Raw genomic sequence first — 14,596 nt, 5'->3', positions numbered from 1 at the left:
CCCCACAACCTCTGATAATCCTATTTATTGGGGTAACAGATTTTGTCCCACAGGACAGGTCTGATTCTTCATGACTTTGTTCAAGCTTTAGTTCCTCAGAGATCACCTTGCCCCTACAGTGGAGTGAGAAGAAGAGTAGTAAATGAGGATAGAGAGGTAACTAGGGATCTACCTTGTTTTGGGTGAGATATGACTACTGAAGGGTTTCAGCCAGGCAGACACTTAGCTTAAGAACATTGAGGAAGCACTGTAAGGCAGAAGTGGACAGTCAATGGATCACTTAAGCTAAATAGCTCAGTGATAGTTCTGAGCACAGACTATTTTTTTTAGATTCTGTTTTTTTCTTAATTTTTATTAATCATAATTGTATCAAGCTTTTGATTCTATCTCTTTCATTTGTAACTGAGTGGCCTTGGGCAAATTGCATATCCTTTCTTGACCTCAGTTTTCTCATCAGTAAAATGAAGATAATAAAAGGTCCCTTGAAGAATTGTTAGGGTAATCAAATGAGATAATGCACAATGTCAGGTGTTAAGCACGGTACTTTGTAGTTAGTTTTCAGATAAATTCAGGTTAGAGAAGAGTAAATGAGGAAGCAGGATAAAGTTTGAATAATAGACTTCCTCATAGCCAGTGGGGAGTTCTTCAAAGAATTGAGTTTTATGAAATATGAGTGATGTTTATGTAGATAGTCATGTGCTGTTTAATGGTGTTTCGGTCAATGATGGACCACATTTATTATGGTGGTCCTATAACATTATAATGGAGCAGAAAAATCCCATCGCCTAGTGATGTCATCGTCATTTTAATGTCCTAGCACAATGCTTTACTCAACGTTTGTGGTGATGCTGGCATAAATACACCTATGTTGACATTTTGTCTTTATTTTAGATTGCACTTTTACTTACAAAAAAATATTTAGCTGTTGAACAGCCTCAAGCAGGTCTTTCAGGAGGTTTTCAAGAAGGAAGGAACTGTCATAGGAAGTGACAGCTCAATGACTGTTATTCCCCCTGCAGACCGTCCAGTGGGACAAGACTGGGTGGTGGCAGATGATAGTTACATTCATGATCTTGACCCTTTAGGTGCCTAGTCTAATGTGTGTATGTATCTTTGTTATTAACAAAACAGTTTTAAAATTAAATCTTAAAAATTTAAAACAGAAAAATTTTATAGAATAAGGATATGAAGAAAAATGAGGGACAATGCCTGTGGCTCAAAGGAGTAGGACACCGGCCCCCTATGCCAGAGGTGGTAAGTTCAAACCCAGCCCAAGCTGAAAACTGCAAAAAAAAAAAAAGATAATTTTGTAGAGCTGTAAAAGATGTTTGTATTTTAGCCTACAGGTTATTACAAAAGAGTCAAAAAGTTAGAAAAATTTAAAAGTTTATAAAGTAAAAATATGTTACAGTTAAATTAAATTAATTTATTATTGAAGAAATTTTTTATGAATTTAGCATAGACTGGGTGTCCAGTGCTTATAAAGTTTACAGTAGTTCATAAAAATGTCCTAAGCCTTCACATTCCCTCACCACTCACTGACTCACCTAGAGTCCTACAAGCTCCATTCATGAAAACTACCCTATACTGTACTGCTTTTTATCTTCTATACTGTATTTTTACTATACTTTTTCTAATCTTTATTTATGTTTAGTTATAGATACTTAATGATGGTTTTATAATTGCCTAAAGTATTCATTATAGAACAAGCTGTATGAATTTGTGGAGTAGGAGCAACAGGCTATACCATATGGCTTAGGTGGGCTATCCCCATCTAGGTTTATGTAAGTACAGCCTTGTTCACACCATGGTGAAATTACAGAATGACACATTGCTCAAAACGTTTCACTGGTAAGCAATGCATATCTATATATTTCAGTGTGGTCTTATTATTGTAAACAGGACTTTATGTAAATTATTTGCTCTTGGTAGTATTAATGTGTAGGTTTTAGAATATTATAGCCTTGTTTATGTAAATTGCATTTTCAAAGTTATCATCGCAAGCTAATCAAAGAGAACAGCTTTGAAAGTGAGTTCAGAAAAGCCTCTAAATAGATTAAACACTTGCTACCAAACTAGGCTGTTTAAGAATAAATACTTCTTGAATATTGCTCTATCCTCCTAACTAGGATTAAACAACTTAATCCTTTATTTATTTTGTTGCTATTGTTAAAGCATTTCATAAAAGTCCTCAAAATGCTACTTAATTTTTTGTTTTGTTTTAGCAAGAAGAATTTCTTCAGAAACTAAGAAAGAAAAATAAAATAACTGTAGTTCTACAGTTTTGTTTAGTTTCATGTGTAGGTTGAATTTGAATTTGGTCTAGGATGACTTCATACTGTTGCAACTAAGATGTAGACTCAAAAGCAAAATAATACATTGTTACTGTTGAAATAACTGACAAATTATTATGGTCTTCTACTATAGTTTCTTTGTCATTTAATTTTCAGCCTTAACAACATCCCCCCATTTAATTGAGAAAGCCTATAATGAGAGATAACAATGCCTAACAAATTAGTGACCTAATACTTTGTCATCAGCTCACTGTTTGATGTGAGAACTCCAGTTGGTAATCATTTCCCATTTTAGAAATTTTTTATATTGATAATGCTAAGAAAACCAAACATTTATTTAACAAATAAAGCAAAATTTTTACTTGGATGCCTAAATATATTACTTGCAAATTCTAAGTGTCAGTTTCAGAATTATTGTATATAAAATAGTACATTAAAAAAATTATGTATAGTATTATTCTATTCTTTGGCATATTTCTCATTTGAGTGAATTTTTTTTAGTAGATTGCTGTCGTTGTTTAAAAGGTCATGAAATTTTTCACAAGAATTTGTTAAATTATATTTCACACATAAAAGACTTTCAAAGTCTCAACACTTGTGATTTTTCTAATGTCCATTTTATTTACCATAGAAAAAACACATTCAGTTGCAGCATTAGTTCCTGGTAAGGACAGCGCATATCCTACAATTTTTAGTGCATTATTGTATGGAACATGGTTTGTTTCAAAATGATGAAATATTTCTAACCATTTGTTCTCTATTGTGATTTTTGCTGATGCCCAAGAGTTAACCTTTCCTTATCAATATATTTTTTTAATAATGATACCTCATAAGTCATAAGTGTCACTTTCAAAGGCAGCACTAGACTTTTTGCCGCCACTGTAAAATATAAATAATACGAGTACTGTCTGCTAAATTCATGAAATAAATAAATAACTTACCTAAATTATCTGAATAGCTGATTTGTTGACATCACTTATTTAACTAGCACTAGCACGCAGTATGATGTATATCTTCTGAGAGACAGTTACAAAATGTTTTCGTCATTGCCAATGCAAAAAAATGCCACTGTTCATTAAGTCCAAACAATGGTGGTCAAACAACTGATCAACAATGCAAACTTTGATAAGCAGTTCTTGATAATCAGTTCTCAACAATTATTTGTTATTATTAAAATTTAACATTATAAAATTAACAAAAATAATATAAAACTCATATCCTGGCAAAGTAGCCACGTGGCAGCTGAAAACCGTATATTCCCTTCCCATTCTTCTGCCTGCATTCTTTCCAAAAATCGGGACTTTTTTAAAACACCACAGGATGCAGGACAAATTGTTAAAAATCAGTACTGTCTCGCCAAAAGCGGAACGTCTGTCTGGTCACCTTATACTAATAGCATTTTGGACCCTGTTATTAATCAATTGCTTAATATGGAAGATTCAATCACACAATCAATGGTGGAAACCAACAATTAGGATTGTGTAGATTTGTTGGCAGATAAATTATATATTTTTTAGAGCCAGATTTATTTTTTTGAAAAATATTTGCTAGATTTTGTATATAAATGGTATATTAAGGACATTGTAGGAAGGCAGTAGTAGAAGTCGTTATCTATTATGCATCAACTCTCTTATAGTCTAAAAGGACAAAGGATTAACATTTCTGATTATTTAGTATTTAGGGTATAATTTTTTTAAAATAACTATTTCCTAATGTCATTCTTGAGGCAAGAATTCCCTCCCTTGTGATCCAGTATTCTCTTTACAGACAGGCATAGGTCACATATTTTACCTTTTTCCCCCATGTTTATTTCTCTGTATCTCTTGCCACTAGATTTTAATTTTTTAAGAATATCAACTATACCATTTTGAAATATATTTTACCCTTCTTGTTACAGGACTGTTACACGGTAAGATTTTTTAAATTATTGTTTGATAAATACAAGAATAATTTTCTTTGACAGTTTACCAACACAATGGGCTGAGATAAATACCTATATTCATAAATGTATTATAATAAATTTTCCCCTGATTAAGAAAGTAATACACATGTAAAATCCTTTGAGAAAGTAAAATGTTGAAAGTAAAATAGCATATTAAAATACTGCTATACAGAAATAAGCATTATTACAATTTGGTTTATTTCTGGTCCTCTGTTTATGCCCATGGAAATTTCAAAAAAAAAAAATCTATTTTAGTATATACTTTGTACATTTTTTCCACTTAACCTTATAAGTAGTTACTTATTGTACATATCCTTTAAAAATATGGTTTTTAATGATGCTTTGTTTTCTTTCTTCTGAATTCTATTATTTGGAATTTTGGCTATTCTAATTTTGTTTCAATTATATACAAAATATAAATATGGTGAATATTCATATACATCAACTATTACATTTGTAATCATTTTTATAGTCTATATTTCTGGATATAAATTTGAAATTGCTAAGCCTAAGAGTACATAATAAAAGTTCGTGAAACATTGTAAAACTGTTTTTCAGAAAGGATGCACTGGGAATATCTGTATCAGTGGTATCAGAGATTGCGTAGTTCTCTATACCCTCACCAACTTTGAAGGCTAATCAAATTTTACATACACAGTATGTAACAGATATATTTGTTTGACAAAAAGTGTCTAAAGTTAGCTTGTATTTCCTTTGCTTCTCTAATGAAGTTACAATTAGTCATTTTTATTTATTCTTTTAAAAAGTGCCTATTAATAGCTTTTTCACATTTTTACTATTGGTGTATTAACTTGTTCCTTATTGATTTGAAAATCAGAGATACTACCCCTTTGTCATGTGAGTTATAAAATGGCATTTTTATTTGTTTATTTATTTATTTGTTTGTTTGTTTTTTTAAGACAGAGTCTCACTCTGTTGCTCTGGGTGGAGAGAGAGCCGTGGCATCATCATAGCTCACGACAACCTCAAACTCTTGAGCTCAAGCAATCCCCTTGCCTCAGCCCCAAGAGTAGCTGGGACTGCAGTTGTCTTCCACCATGCCTGGCTAGTTTTTCTATTTTTAGTAGAGACAAGGTCTCACTATTGCTCAGGCTGGTCTCCAACTCCTGAGTTCAGGCAATCTACCCACCTTGGCCTCCTGGCATGCTAGGATTTCTGATGTGAGCCACTGTGCCCAGCCTTTATTTTTATTTATTGCCTTAGTTTTGTTTCAGGTGATTGCTGAAGCATAGAAATACTATTGTTATACACAGTCAATTTTATTCAATTATTAATATTTATCTACTGGGTGTGGTGGCTCATGCCTGTAATTCACTTTGGGAGGCTGAGGTGGGTAAATTGCTTCGGCTCAGAAGTTCGAGACCAGTGTGAGCAAGAGCAAGGCCCGATCACTACTAGAAAAATAGAAAAAAGCTAACTGGGCATTGTGGCAGGCTCCTGTAGTCCCAGCTACTCTGGAGGCCGAGGCAAGAAGTTTGCTTGAGCCCAAGAGTTTGAGGTTGTTATGAGCTATGACGCCAAATCATTCTACCCAGGACAAGAGAGTGAGGGATTCTGTCTTAAAAAATAATACTAATAATACTTATCAAATATTGTCCAAGTACTTTTCTAGAGAACAGAACCAAGTATCTACGCTCAAAGAGATGAAAGCAAACATTTAAAAAGTAAATAAGTAAATATGTGATGTAACTTTAGGTCATGTTAGAAGGAGAAATCAAGGCAAGGAAATAAAGAGTGACAGTGAAGGGGTAGAAGGACTGTATTGGAAAGAGAATTCAGAGACTTCTGAGATACATGAGCAGAGACTAAAAGAAGTGAGAGAATGAGCCACATAAATTCTAAGAGATGTGTGAGGTGGGCACAGGAAAAGACAAACCCAGAGAATCTGAGACAGAAACAAGCGTGGGTATTTGAGGAGCAGTAAGCACTCTAGTATGGATTAACGGAGTGAACTAGCAGTGTGGTAATAGATGGTAATACTATCCATGAGGAGCTTGGATTTTACTCTTAGGTAGGGTGGGAAGCCAATGGAAGATTTTTGAGTGGAAGGAAGCTGCATATTCTGGTTTATGTAATTTTTTTTGAATTTCAAATGAATATGAGGGTCCGTATTTTTAAGTTACATTGTTTTCAGTTCTAAGATGAGGTGCAAGTTAGTTGAGCCCTTCATCCAAGGGACATGCTGAACAAGCTTAACGTTGTGCACACTAGGTGACATCCCTCCAATGGCCCTTCCCTCCTCCCTCCGTCCCCCTTCCCTTTGCTTGACTATATTTGTGTTTTATCATTCATGTGGGCTTATACTTTTCTATATATTGAATTCATATTAGTATTGAGTACATTGGATTTTTTTTTCCATTCTTGAGATACTTAGAAGAATGTGTTTCAACTCCATCTAGGTAAACATAAAAGATATAAAGTCTCCTTATTTTCTTATGGGCATTTGGGCTGTTTCCACATCTTGACAATTGTGAATTGAACTACAATAAACATTCTAATAGCTAGAAACCTTCTCTACAGCTAAGAGTACAACTAAAGCAAACAGCCTTTAGAAGGAGAAGATTTTTGCGTGTTACGAATCCAACGAAGGGCTGATAATTAGAATCTACAGAGAACTCAAATAGATCAATAAGAAAAGACCAAAAAACCTCATTTATAAGTGGACAAGAGACATGAACAGAAAATTCTGTAAGATGACAGATGATTGGCCAACAAATGTATGAAAAAATGCTCGTCATCAAAGAAATGTAAATCAAAACCACTCAGATACCACCTATCTCCAGAAAGATTAGCCCACATCACAAAGTCCCAAATCTGCAGATGCTAGCATCAATGTGCAGAGAAGGGGACACTTTTACACTGCTGGTCGGATTGCAAACTTATGGAGAATTCATTTAAAAGTGTTCTACCTAAATATCTAGGATATTTAGATGCTGGAATTTGGGGGGAGAAATATAGCTTTCCTTCTATGTAGAACTTAATGGTTCTTTAAAGAAGCCTATTCCTTTTTCCTTTTTCAATGTAAATTCTTAGAAATTTCCTACTACACATGTGTATTCTTGGTAAAAAGTTTTAGGAAACATAAGGGTATATAAAGCAAAAAGTAGAAATTGCTACCTGTCCTCTCAATTTTCACCCAATGCCACTCTCCTGAGTCCTCAACACTCTTAGCAGTATGCACGTATTCTTCCAGAAGGCTTGGTCTTTTTTTCCTAAACAAAACCAAACAAAACTCATCACAACTAAGAATTTCTCTTACTTTCTTTAAAAGAGTAAAGGCTGAGCTTTCTTTATACATGTACATACATACACATACTTATACACATATAAATATATAAATATTTATGTTTGTACATGCACGCAGATACTCCCAGTTTTATAAAAATCAACTGTTTGCTATACAATCTTTGTTAGCATCAGTGGAGAAACTTAAGAGATTGCTGTGACTTTTCTTTCACATTAACAATTTAAAATGTATTCTAAGATTCATAATTGATCATCTGTTTTCAGTCCAAGGTTTTTAGACATTGTGTTAATATATTGGCTCTTTCTAAATAAATTCTTGATCTGAGTGTCCCTTGCCTAGAGGTAGGTGTGGCAATAGTGGCAATAATGAAACTGTATGTTTTTTAATTTGTATGTGTTTACTTTAGGAAATGGCCTCTCAATTGTGACAATTGTTGACATAGGTCAGATAGCAGCCTGTAGCTTCCCAGCAGCCTTGCAGATAGGTGTGTTTCACATTGACAAAGACTGGGGGGAAAGTGATCTAACCAACAAATGGGCTTGTAATGTCTGCTTTTCTAATTTGGTCGGAGCTGACTTTGTAAGAATCTCTTAATGCCTCTTATTTACAAAATGAGGAGGATAATGATAATCTACCTCAGGGCATTGTTGAGAGCAGTAACTAATATAAATGTTTAATGACATTATGCACTGCTGTTTCTAGTACTCAGTGATGCTATTGCTGACTTTATTTCCTGACTTGAACTTATACATCCATCATTTATAGTGGTAATGGCCTAAGCTAAACAGTATACACTTGCATCTGAGAGCCCCTGTGGTTTAGCATTGTGCCAGCCTTTGTCTCTAACTTCTCTGTTACTAACATTATTATCTTCAATTTTTTTTTTCCTCTTTGATCACAACTACTTAATTAGCTTTGGGTCATCTTGATGACAAAAATGTAGTTTAACATGTGTTAAACTCTCTAAATTTTCTGAATTATGATGAATTTAGTAATATGATTGATTAATGATATTTATTTCTCTGAGAATCTGAAATTTATTCATTTATTTATTTATTTTGCAGGTTTGGGCTGGGGCTGGGGCTGGGTTTGAACCCACCACCTCCTATGGGGCCGGTGCCCTACTCCTTTGAGCCACGGGCACTGCCCTGAAATTTATTTTTTGAAGAATTTGGCAATGTATGAGGTCTGGCAATTAAGTTTTGTGAACTCATGCTAGAAAAAGTGCTGCACACCTCATTGCTGTAGCAAGAGTACAGTACAGCAGTATTCATTGCTGAATATCACTATGATCACCTTCTGGGTACTCTCCCTGAGAAGCTACACACTGACGTTAGTCCTAAGCAATTTTGGAGCTCTTTTTTCTGGGATGTCTGTCAGAGCTGTCGTTATATGGGGTCTGATACTTTAGTTTGCAAACTCATCCTAGAAAAATGCTACATATACCTCATTTCTGTATATCACTACTGTCATTTCTTTTTTTTTTTTTTTTGAGACAAGAATCTCACTTTGTTAACCCTTGATAGAATGCCATGGTGTCATAGCTCACAGCAACCTCTAACTGTTGGGCTCAAGCGATTCTCTTGCCTCAGCCTCACAAGTAACTGGGAGTACAGATGCCTGCCTCAACACCCAGCTACTTTTTTAAAGACAGGGATCTCCCCCTGGCTCAGGCTAGTCTCGAACCTGTGAGCTTAGGTAGTCCACCCTCTTCGGCCTCTCAGAGTGCTGGGATTACAGGCATGAGCCACCACACCCAGCCCAACTACTGTCATTTTTGAAGTATTTCCATTTGGCCATATGGTGACTAATGAGTTCCAACACTTAATTGTCCAAACTCATGTGTATTTTTTGTTGAAATGTTTATTTTTTTCTGTGGTAATTCTGTCATAGTCATAATTAACATCCTAATTGTAAAATACAATAATTTTGTTGAACTTTCTATAGTATCTGGTACTATGTATGTAAGAAAGAGCACAGGCATGGTTGGCAGATAGGCCTTAATTTAGGATATTCCTATTACCAGCTTTGCCAACTAGAATGGATTAATTACCTTATTTTTTCACATATAAAGTCAGTTTAATAGCATTTTGAATTGTTATAAGGAATAACTTAGATAAGATGCACATTATACCCAGTTTAGATCTTGGTACATGCTGCTTACTTGGTAATGTCATTAGTAATATTGTTACTTTATCCTTTCCTTTTCATCAGATTCTCTATGTATTTGCATTCGTACCATTATTTGGGTTGCTTCTTCTGTCATTATGACCATTCTTTTTCAATCTCTTCCCTAAATTCTTCTTCACCTCCCTCCCCTTACATGGCTTACCCTGTATCCTGTTTCTTGAGGTTCTTGTTTGCCCCTATGGCTTCAATTATGTGCTAACAATACCCACATAGTTCTCCATATTCTCTCAAGCACCGAAGTTGTATTAATGTACCTAATAGTCTCATCTGTCTGAATTAGTGCTGTGATCTAATTGTGCTTCCTCCCCATTCATATATTGACACCCTAACCGCCAAAGTTATGGTATTTGGAGATGGGTCCTTTGGGAGATAATTAGGTTTAGATTAAGGTCATGAGGATGGGAACCTCACAGGCAGTGAGAAGGGCAATTTACAAGGCAGGAAGAGAGCCCTCCAGAGACTCTGACCACACTGGCACCTTGCACATAGACTTCTAGCCTCCATAACTATGAGAAAATAAATTTCTGTGATATTTTGCTAGGGCAGTCTGAAATTTCTAGCAAGCAAACCCAGCTTATGCAGAGCTAAATAAACTCAGTAGTTTCTTTTAAAATATATAATTATTTCCTTTCTTAGTTAACAGTCACTTAAACTAGAATCATTATTCCCCTCTTTATGTATGCTTCTTGTCTTTGTCCAGTTTGTTCCCAACTCCTATTATTTTGTTCTAAATTGTTTTGGAACTTTTCCTATTATCAATATTCTTCAATACTTTTAGGCTAGGCCCTCCTTCTCTCTGTATACTCTCTAGTTTTTTACACTGTCACAAAGTTTATCCTCTACATATACATATGATCATATCTCCCTTTTTAAAATATTTAATAACCAAGAGAAATGAAAACATATATGCATGCAAAGACATATAGGTAAGTTAACAATGGCTTTATTTACAAGAACCTCAAATTGGAAACACCCCAGATATCCTTCAACAGGTAAATGGATAAATAAAAGGTGGTATTTCTATATATGGATACAAAGGAATAAAAAGGAATGAACTATTGATAGACACACAATATGGATGAATCTCAAAATCATTATGCTAAGTGGAAGAAACTAGAAACAAAAGTACGTTATTATTCATATGGCAATTAATAAAATTGATAATAATAGATAATGGCAAATAGCAGGTTAATAGTTATCTTAAGCCATGTGTGAAGGGAGAGTTGGGCTGCAAAGAAACATAAGAAATCTTTTGGGAGTAATCAGATTCGTTTGTATCTTGATTGTGAAACCAGTTTCTCTGGTATTGATTCAAAACTCATTGAATTGTACCCTTTAAAAGGGTGCGATTTATTGTATAATTGCATCTCTACAAGGTTGGTTTTTACAAAACTCTTACAGGGATGGGCTCTTAATTGCCTTCAGGATATAGGTTATGTGCCTGAACAATCTGGTCACAACTTTTCCTTCCATTTATTGATGTGTGCTTTTGACTCCACACTGCTTACTGTCCTCCATATGCCAAAAGTTTTATTTTGTTGTCTTAGCTCATATTCTAAACTCTGAATTGTTCCCTACCACCTTTCTTTTCTTTCTTGGAAAAATTAAGTATGTCTGTGAAAATTGGCCTGGAAGTCATTGTTGACCTTGTGGAACATTATCTAGCTCTTTGCTTTTATGTTACTTTATTTATTTTTAATTTTTTTGTTTAAAAGTTGACATATAATAATTGTACATATTTGTGGGGTACATAGTGATGTTTTGATACATGTAACATAGTGATCAGATCGGAGTAATTAGAATATCCATCATCTCAAACATTGATTACATATCTTGGCTATCTTGAATAATGCTGCAGAACACATGGGGCTAAAGATGACTCTCTCATATACTGATTTCCTTTCTTTTGGATAAATGCCCAGTAATGGGATTGCTAGGTCATATGGTTGTTCTATTTGTAGTTTTCTGAGGTACCTCCATAATATTATCTATAATGGCTGATACTAGTTCACATTATATCACCAACAATGTGTATGAGTTCCCCTTTTCTTTGCATCCTAGCTAGCATTTGTTAAATTTTGATAAAAGCCATCTTAACTGGAATAATAAGATATTGATATCTCCTATCACTTTCTTTATTACTCAATTTTGGTACCTGAACTTTTCAACAATAAAAATATAATCGTCCTATGAAACTGCTATACAGTATGGACATAGAAAGTATTTTTGGTTGTATGTTTTGATATTTAGTGGAACAGTTAAAGAATGATGACATGGCATTATGTTTCAGAAGGCTATATGACTAATTAAATTTGGTAATATTACTTTGGTGAGCACTGTGGTTACCTGTTAAATTTGATTTTGCTGTCAATTGATTTTGACAGCATCTTAATAAGTTATCAGTCTATTATAGGCTAACAAATCAAACTGATTTAAGACTAAATATGTAATCCAGAATGCAAATTTGTTAATTCACAACGTAAACTATTTATATCAAACAGGTAAGAAAACATGTATTGATGGATTAACAAATCCATTCCCTTTGGGGATGGAAAGCAGCAAGGCAACCTAAATTATAGTCTGAAGGTTGCTTAGTGGGCGCAGAATTTTATCATGGGAAGTTGGTTCAAACCTGGCCAAATTTCTGGATCCTAAAGTCTACATTAATGATTTTCTGTAGCATATTCCTTTTTACTTCAATTATAGCATAAGATTGTTATTTGGGTAAATCTTTATGCTGATAAATATTGATATCATTTATTCTAGTAGACATTCTGGTTTTTTTCTCTGATGATACTTCCATTGCTGTCATTTTCCCACTATTATTAATTTACTGAGCTTTTCCCCCAAAGTGATAATGGGTCAAAGGTCATGGCCTGAATCTAGCTATATTTTTTTCAACAGAGTGGATTCTTTTATAGATAAAGATCTGATGGTAGATCTTTATGTATAAAAAGGTCTGCTTTGCTTTTTTTTTTCAAAGTTTATAGTTAATGTTCAGAGTAATTAAGGAATCAACAGACATCTTACTTATCCCCAGATTACTTAGGGCTCACTATGCTGGAGAAGTTTGTTGCAACTATAGTATGGAGTTAGTAGGCAGCCTAGTATGGAGAAGTGAAAATGAGGAAGAAGAGTGCTGAACCCCTAGAATAAAGAGCTTTGTCAAGCAAATGTGCTAGACTTCCTCCAACAGTAGCAGTACAGTCACCCCTCAATATTCTGTTGGTTCCACATCTCTGGATTCCACCCATGTGGATTGAAAATGCTCAAGGAAAAAGAATTACAATAACAATGCAATTAAAATGCAAATAAGAAAATCAATACACTATAACAACTCTTGCATGGCATTTACATTGTATTAGGTATTATAAGTAATCTAGAGATGATGTAGAGCACATGGGAGCGTGTATGGAGGATATACACAAATACTACACCATTTTATATAAAGGACTTGAGCATCCTTGAATTGTGGTGTAGCAAAGGAAGTCTTGGAAGAAATCTTCTGCAAATACTGAGGGACAACTAAAGTAGTAGTCAGTAGAATAATAACGTAAGTATTTATAGAAAAATCATAAAGAGGATTATAATACTGAAAGAAGAAAATACGTACTTAATGCTTCTTAGGTGCTAGTATTACCCTGGGTTATTTTACTCAAGTCTTCACAGTAACCCTAGAAAACAAGATCTGTTATTATCCTCGCTTTGCAGATGAGGAAACTGAGACACAGAGAAATTAAGTAACTTATTCAAAATCACGGACCTAGTAAACTATAAGGCTGGATGTCTACTGGGTAGTAGTAATTATGATTATTGAATAAATGCTACTGATGATCTACATTTAATCTTAATGTAGAACAGTCAGAATTTAGCTAGATGTTGATTCTAGAGCTGATTAGTTAGTTGTTATCAATAAAAAATAAAACAGATGAGAGTAGAAGATAATTCCAGAGAATGAATGTAGAAGAAATTGGTTGTTTTAGGGTTGTGTTTAACATTAAATGAGAACCATAGGACATTTAGCACATGGTAAGGGGATAATAATTGCCCATCATTATTTAACAGCAGTTTGCTGTAGTTTAAGAAGACAAGCACCAGTAGCTCTGATCTTTGTTTCCATGGTCTGTAGAGAAATACACTCATGTAAACACATACACAACCATACATATATAATATTCAGTACTTCATATTTTCCTATGAATACCTGTATGATGGAGGGGTATAACTAAAAATCTGATCTTTTGATAGTGCTACTCCCTACTCCATGATCTATTATATATTTTCATTTAATGAGGCACACTATGCCATGACTTCTTCTGATGAATATAATAACTTTTATGGAAAGAAATTGGCTAGGAAGGTTAGAAAAAGGTTATAAGCAAATGTATCTCACAAAGCTGCTGAAATAGAAAAGTAAAGGAAATTGCTCTTTTCCTGAAACCTTATCTGATAGAAATAATTACTTTATTTGGGGGTGCTTTGGGCAGATATTTCTCTATCATTTCAGAGAGGAAATTTTAAACTGACTTCATCTCCAAAGACATAAGAAATTCTTGTTGTACATTTATGTTTATTTATTATGGCATCCTTTTAGGGTACACAGGGTTATTTCAGTACATCTTTAAATATTACTTTTGTTTTATGTGAAACACTATTTTTCTTTCTAGGTTTCCAAGCTTGGTTGAGACTGGAGTATTAATAATGAAGTCATCTCTCTAAAGTGGTTTCTTCAGTACATCCATATACTGGGATGGATTTTCTTTTATGCCTGTTCACAGAGTTCTATTCAGTTTGTTATTAGTAATTATCCCCTAGTCACTTTCTTCATATCTGTTTCCTAGATAACAGTTCCCTAGTTTATACCTGTATTGTATATTATTCTTCCCTAAGTGTATTGTCTTA

The 14,596-nt window shown here is 34.1% G+C and overlaps 1 protein-coding gene across 1 annotated transcript in view; it reads left to right on the top strand.

Annotated features, from left to right (window-relative positions):
• DPH6 (diphthamine biosynthesis 6) overlaps positions 1 to 14,596 on the top strand; it is a 166,489-nt gene that overhangs the window by 76,188 nt on the left and 75,705 nt on the right. The window lies entirely within an intron of this gene.

The sequence above is a fragment of the Otolemur garnettii genome, unplaced genomic scaffold, assembly GCF_000181295.1.
Source record: "Otolemur garnettii isolate 467f Iridium unplaced genomic scaffold, OtoGar3 scaffold00050, whole genome shotgun sequence".
Taxonomy (NCBI): Eukaryota; Metazoa; Chordata; class Mammalia; order Primates; family Galagidae; genus Otolemur; species Otolemur garnettii.
The sequence above is the reverse complement of the archived record's forward strand: the minus strand, read 5'-3'. Positions and strand labels throughout refer to the sequence as shown.